Genomic DNA, 7,349 nt, shown 5'->3' on the forward strand with positions numbered 1-7,349 from the left:
CTCTTGAGAAAATGTTGAAGAAGACAGGACAGAAAAAGAGAGCAAAGAAATAAAAACAAGAACAGAGCAAATCAACAATAAACTACTGTGATTGTATTCATAGAAATCAAGAACAACCAAGAAACTACAAAACAAAACAAAAAATGAAAAGAGAGGGAAAAAAAACTAGTTCAAAGATTTCTCTGCTGTCACTGGTAGACAATGTGGGCAGACAGAGTATAGAACCGAGATTATTAATCCCAGCGAACCAGCCATTGCTCTCTGGCTGAGTACTGGATAACCCCAGCGAGCCTGCACCCTTCGTTCCACTGGAGTTCAGTCTGGCTCTGGCTGTGTGGCTGCAGCTGGATTTGTTTGGCCTGCAAGCGGCCTGCGGGCTTGAACTTGGCCCCAGTTGGTTTGAACTGCACTCCCCGAACAACTGCTGACTTGCACTCACCCATCTGACCCGCACCTCTTCTGAGTTCTGTGCCCAGCATGCCCTTCTCCAGGATGGCTACTGGCCAGTCACCCTGTCCTGGAGAACATCTGGACCATGATAACTCACCAGCCACCGCAGCCCCTGGTATCCACCACTGCATCCCATGGTGCATTTCTCCATGGAGGCTGCTTGGGGTTGTCAGGGGTCACTGTGCCTCGGCAGCTTCAAGCTCCTCCTCCCACGCAGTGAGTCCAGGCTCCAGGAGACAGCACAGCCTGCCACATCCTTCTTCTTTGTTGAAATCTCTCCTCAGTCTTCCCGGGTTTCAGTGCTCTCTTCAAACCTGGCCAGGACCCGCGGGACCCACTTCCTTCCTTCTCTTCCTCACATTGCTATATTCCATGGCTGGACACCAAATCTGGGAGAGGCTTTTTCTCTGCTGCTCACCACTCTGCCATCTTCCTGAGCTCATGAACGTGCAGGATGCAGAACTCGAGTTACCATCCCCTCTGAAGTCTGATTACCAGTTAGGATCCCTGTGACACCACTTACTGATTGCATGACCTGCAAAAGTTACTTAAAACTGCACTTCAGTCTTCTTACCTACATAAGGAGATACTCATGGCAATCTGAGTTTTCTTCTGCTTTGTCCCTCCAATAGCTGTTGGATTAGATCAATTCCTCTTCATCAACGGTATCACTGCCACTTTTTTTAACTCCTTCATCTATAATATCATCAAGACCAACAACCAGCTCCAACTAGGGAGTGCCTCTTAAGGAAGACAGTGGCGTGAAGGAGGGGGCCTTGGGTGCCCCAGAAGGGGGATACATGCAGGACCTTTGCCATAGCTAGGCTTGAGCAGAGGAATGGCCCCTGCCTACACTATCCCTGGCTGCTGACTTGGTCCGCTAGGCCTCGTGGGTGCAGCCACCAGTGCCTGTGCACAGTGCTCCCTGGCCTGATACAGACTGTGGTGTGCTTTGACACCAGCAGCCATGCAACGTGGAGGAGGTGGGGAGAAGGCCCATGATTTCCTTTCCACAAAGGTGTTTAATACCAATGATATACAAGTTGTACTTTTTTGTGATTTTTTTTTTTTGTATAGTGCTAAAAAACTCTGCCTGATCCAAAAAACAATACTTATACCTATATTTTCCTTTGAGATTTTTATAATTTTATTTCTTGTATTTCTATATAGTGTTTGATCCTTTTTGTTTAATCTTTGTACATTATGGGAAGTAGGGGGTCCAACTTCATACTTTTTTTTTTAAATGTATTTAGGACAGGGTCTACAGGGTCTCACTATGTAGATCGGACTCATAGTGAATCTCCTGTTTTCAGCCTCCCAGGCACTGGGATTATACGCATGTGCCATGCACAGTCTCAATTGCCATCTCAGCGCACCCTGGGGTGGCAGGGCCAGCATGGCACTTTGGGGATTGAACCCTGGCCGCCGCACTCTGCCTAAGCAGGTGCTTTAGTCTGCTGAGCTATCTGGCTGGCTCTAAACTTCATACTTTCGAATGTGTCTGTCTACTTGTCCCATAATTATTTGTTGAAAATATTCTTCTTTCTTCCATTGAAATGTGCTTGCATATTTGTCAGAATGAACTGATTGTCAATGTGAGGGTTTATTTCTGAATTCAAATTCTATTTCATTACTCTACATTTATCTTCAAATGTGTCTTATTTTCCTCATTGCTGAAACAAAATATCTGACACCTGAAGTTAAAGGAGGAAAGGTTTACTTTGCTCACAGTTTATAAGGGTTTCAGTCATCTGGTTCCAAGTCAGGGAGATTTGGCTAAGAGACAAAAGAGTCTGTAGCGAGCAGGCAGGAGACAGCAAAGCAGCAAGAGCAGACAGCAACAGCAGCTGCTTTCTTTCTGTCCCTTTGTATTTCATTCAGGTCACAGGCTTATTGATGGGTGCCAACCACACCCAGGGTCAGGCACTCTTCATCCTAGCAGCATATCTTTAATCCCAGTATCACACCCTTAATCCACATTCACAGATCCTAATCCAGCCACCTTCAAAACTCCCCACCATGACCACGTGAGGCCATGGGGATGGGGGGACATCTAGCCACAAGCCATAACAAATGGTACCAGGTTGTCTTGAGTGTGGAATACTTACAGGAAGTTTTGAAATCAGATAGTACTAATTCTATCTTTTTTTTTTTTTTTTTTTTTGTGCTGAGAATCAAACTGAGGACCTTGTGCTTGCCAGGCAGGCGCTTGTGCCACTAAGCTATATCCCTGGTCCTAATTCTCCAACTTTGTTGTCCTTTTTCAAAATTGTTTTGGTTATTCTGGGTCTTTGTGAATTTTAGGACCTTTTTGTCTGTTTCTGTGAAAAAGCTAGCTAGGCTTTTAACAAGGATGTTTCTTCTTGAGTCAGCCTTCATTGTTTCTGCCTCTTGGAGGGAGGACTCACTTATCACGGTGTATCACTCGGTGCTTACTACAGAAGCACACGTAAGTATTTCCAAGATAGGCTTGCAGTGGCCACCTGCAGAGTCAGGTGTGGAAGGGAAGAAAGGGCTGTCTGCACACTGGAAACTGAAGGATCCAGTGAAAGCCCTTGAGCTCATTGTAATATCATGTTGGGGTTTGTATTAGGAGACTAAAGGATATGCAAAAAAGACGGAAGGGTCTACACTGGAAGCCCGGAGAAACTGCCCAAGGTGAAGGTGAAGAGTGGAACTCCTCTGAAGAAACAGAAGTGCGCCTTCCTTCTTCTGTATTTGCCTTTTATTCCATTAAGGCAGCAAGCTGACCGGTTGGTGTCACTCACACCCAGGGTGGAGCTTCTGTCTTCAGTAAATTCCTTCATCCACACCCAAAATGTGCTGTTCTAATTTAGTCAGGCATTTCTTTCACAAGTGGACACAGTTAACTATCACAATCTATCCCTTGTCAACTTGCCAGCTTAAATCACACTTAGTCTCTAGATACAAAGATAAATTTATCATACACCTAAAATGTTACAACGAGCCTGAGTACAAGCAGAAATTCAATAATTCCCTCCCCAGAATAGAAGGCAAATTTCCTGTGGGTGGTATTTACTCCTACCATTTCATAACCTGACCATTACAACATAGCCTTAACCACACCTAAGGACCAATATTAGGTCTATCAACATTATATTACATAGGAACCATATTAAGTGAAAACAGTTATAGTCTGCATTTCCATAACTGACTGTGGAGTTGTAGCTGGCATTTAGAACTATGTTCTACTACCGATTCCGTATTCCCTTGGGCTTTACCAAGCACCTCGTCAGGTCTTGGTTCATGCTCTGGTGGGGTGACTCATACCTTCATTCCTCAATGTTCTGGCCATCTGTCATCCTGCCTGAATTGGGTTGTTGTCATTTCCCATTTACCTTAATAGCAGTAAGATAGGAGAGTAAGGCACAGCAAAAGCTGGCACAAGTAGGCATGACCTGTTAACTACAAGATCCCAGCCACATGCCAGGACAGTTCCCAAGGCCCTGCATGTGGATTTGTCATGAGAACTTGAGTAGGTTTCCAATAGGATGGCCTAGGCCTGCCTCAGCCTGAGGTGTGGTAGCCAAGAATCTCCTGTCAGGACCTACATGTAGAAGTTCTCATGGGTTTCCTCAAGATTTAGACAAACTAAAAAGACGTATTGATGCCCTAAAGACTTGCTGCCGTAGCTTTCCATGATAGCCCACACTGTGTTTCCTGGATGCTCTTACCTCTTTTTCTATTTACACAGCCCCAGCTCGCTCTGCAAAGCCAGTTTGTCTCCCTCTCTTCACTTTTACTTTTTGAATAAACTTTGCCCTGTTTTTCCTCATCTTTTTCAAGACAAGAACCTGGAATCCAACTGTGGAAAGACAGGTGAGTAAACCCAGTAACGTTTAGTTGTTGGGCCACTTTTCAGAAGCGAGCTACCTGATGACAACAGGGCATGGTGATACCAGAAGATACCCTAAGGGATCTCCTGCACTTCATGTACATTCTTCCTTTCCTCCACTATAATGTAATAATCCAATTTGTTCCTTGAAACCTTCCCTGGTCAACCTTCCCTGCTGACACCATAACTCCATTTTTAGCTTGTTTACTCAGAGGCATAAAAAGACTAAAATGAGCAGGGGAAACAGCCTTCAGTTCAGTGCAAACATGGTTCTGCTTCCTGGTACAGGCTGTCCCCCATCTGGAACTAAGACTTCTAGGCCAGCAGAGCATAAGTTTATAAGAATAAGAAACAAAAATTTTGCTAGTGGATCACAGGGGTAATGGTCAGTGGTATCATTCCCAATTCCACCCCCTGATTCTTGGACCCACAAACTGTGTGAATCTTGGCTACGGGAAACACAATACCACATAACAGATGCTGATTCACATACTATACAGCCTTTTGAAGAACCTTGCCCTAGCCCTGCAAACTATTGCTACCTATCATTGTAATTGTGTCACCAAAACCCACCCATTCCATCTTTCTTTCAATCTAGCTACTTCTGGATGCTGAGGAACAAGGTAAGACCAGTGAATTCCATGAGCATGAGCCCACTGCTCTACTTCTTTGGCTGTGTGGAGGCAGTGCTGTGTGGAACGCCATGACGGTAAATAAAGCATTCTGTAAATCCATGGATGGTAGTTTGGCAGAAGTGCTGCATGCGGCGCAGGGCAGTTCATGTTCAGAATAAGTGTCTATGCCAGTAAGGAGGTCAAAGCACTGTCCTTTCTGCAAGGTTCCTTCCTAAGTGGGAGAGAAGTAAAGAAAACCTTTATTGCTCAGCACAAAGGGGCTGCAGAAGAGATACAAACCTCTCGAAGGAGGAGACAGGGAATTTATTGGGATTAGGGTTGAAGCTTGTATGGGCAGTATGGTGTCAAAACAGGCACTGATTGGAGAAACTTTGGTGCGCATGAAAATCAAAAAAGGAAGTTCATGGTTAATCAGGGGGAAGAAAACAGAAGTCAGTCTAGGAGCAGCTCATCACTGGTGTGGGGATCCCCATGCCAGGCTGACGTGCCTCCATGATGACCCAGGGGACCACTGCATGAGAGCAGACCCATCACTTTCCCTGATGGAAGTGGTCCCACCTAATCAACCTGCCACCAGGTTGCAGGCTGATCACCCCAGAGCATGGTGCCATATGAGGGACTGAGCACTGCTATCTGCTGCTGGCATATCTGGCATTCACCAGTGGCTGTAGCCAGATCAACCTTAGTGAACGAATCCATGTTGCTGAACTCACGCCCAACCTCCATCACTGCCACCATGGACACTCTGTTCATGAGTCCTTTGGACACTAATCTCTGCAGTTCCTCTGGGGAGGTGATATTGTTTTGGGTTTACTGTTTTACCAGGCATAGGCAACTTTGAATGGCTTCTCTTTGACCTTTCCAACCATAATAGCCCTCACACTACAGGCTAAGGAATGAATGTGATGGTTCTGCCAAGTACTAAGCCCCAACATCTCAGCCTCATCAGGATCTTCTCAAACATTTCCATCCCAGGTATGCCTATGGAAAAGAGTACAGGATGGATTTGAGGACCTACTGCACCCACTCTAAGTCAGACCTTTGCTAAAATACTATTGATCGTCTGACCATCATAAACCTCTGCTCTTACCGAAGGCTTACGATGAAGTTTTGCATCTCACGAAATCAGTGTTAGTTCAGAACCAGTGTCCAGTAGTCCCCAAATGTCTAGTCATCTCCTTTATCCCAATGTAGTTACTCTGCGGGCCGGGGAGATGGTTCAGTGAAATAAGTGCTTGCCTGGCAAGCGCAGGGGCCTGAGTTCAATCCCCAGTTCCACCAAAACAAACAAGCAAACAAACAAAAAACCAATGTAGTTCCTCTGGTAAATGGCCTTGGGTCCTTTTGGGGAAAGATGGGAGAAAGATTGTCCATAAAAATTTATGGTGTCCAGCTGGGCATGGTGGCCCATGCCTGTAATCCCAGCACTCAGGAGGCAGAGGCAAGAGAATCATTGAGTTCAAGGTCAGCTTGGGCAGCATAGTGAACTGAAGCCAACCTGAACTTCACAGTGAGGCCCTGTCTCAAAACAAACAAATAAGCAAACATGTTTTTGAAAGTCCATTAGGGTCCCTCCTTAAGACCACCCTGCCTCCCCTTTACTCAAGGGGTTCTGGGTCTATAAACCAGTTCCAATCCAGGAATTGATTGAGGGACTATGATTCTGTTACTGAAATTTGAACTATGTTTCTGTTCATTTGCCCTTAATTTCCTTTTTATTATCTGTCTAGTAAAAATTTTATAGACTTCCTGTCCATTTCACTTTTTGGAGCGCTGCAGCTCATCAGTCAATGCCCAGCTCTGCAGGGGTCAGAACTTGTGCTCATTGTTCTGCTTCTACTGTCCATTATGGTAAGCGCATGCACCTCGCCCTTGGTAGTTAAGTGCTGCCCCTTGACCCCGGCCACTCCAGGATCCAATTAAACCCACTGCACTTAAGTTTCCCAATTGAGTAACCATGGTCCCCACGGTAAGGCCTGGCAGACAGAGAAGAGTGATGTCAGGGCTCTTCAGGGATGATGGCGCTCCCTTTGTGAATCTGCTTCTCAAGGTGCTAGTGAAGGGTTCATTTTCTGGATCATCCTAGTGTGGTGGATTAGGTTTAACCTGAGAGATCCACTCCAGCCTTCCCATTTCCTGCAGCCTTTGAATCCTCCCCCATCACAATATACCAGAGAATATCAGGCTTCTGTAACTCATTCACAGTTAGCCACCTTTTGATACATACTTCTGCCAACCAGCCAAACAAGCTATTGACACTTTTTGTTTTTAATTCCACAAGCTGCAACAGTAAATTTAGAATCTCTGCTTAACAGGCCCATATGAACAAACTCAGCTTTCTTTATCCTGCTTGGTCACACAGGATTATTTTCCTCAGGTATGCTGGGGGAGGGCAACACGGCCAGTGT

The sequence above is a fragment of the Octodon degus genome, unplaced genomic scaffold (genome assembly GCF_000260255.1).
Source record: "Octodon degus isolate 3935 unplaced genomic scaffold, OctDeg1.0 scaffold00130, whole genome shotgun sequence".
Lineage (NCBI taxonomy): Eukaryota > Metazoa > Chordata > Mammalia > Rodentia > Octodontidae > Octodon > Octodon degus.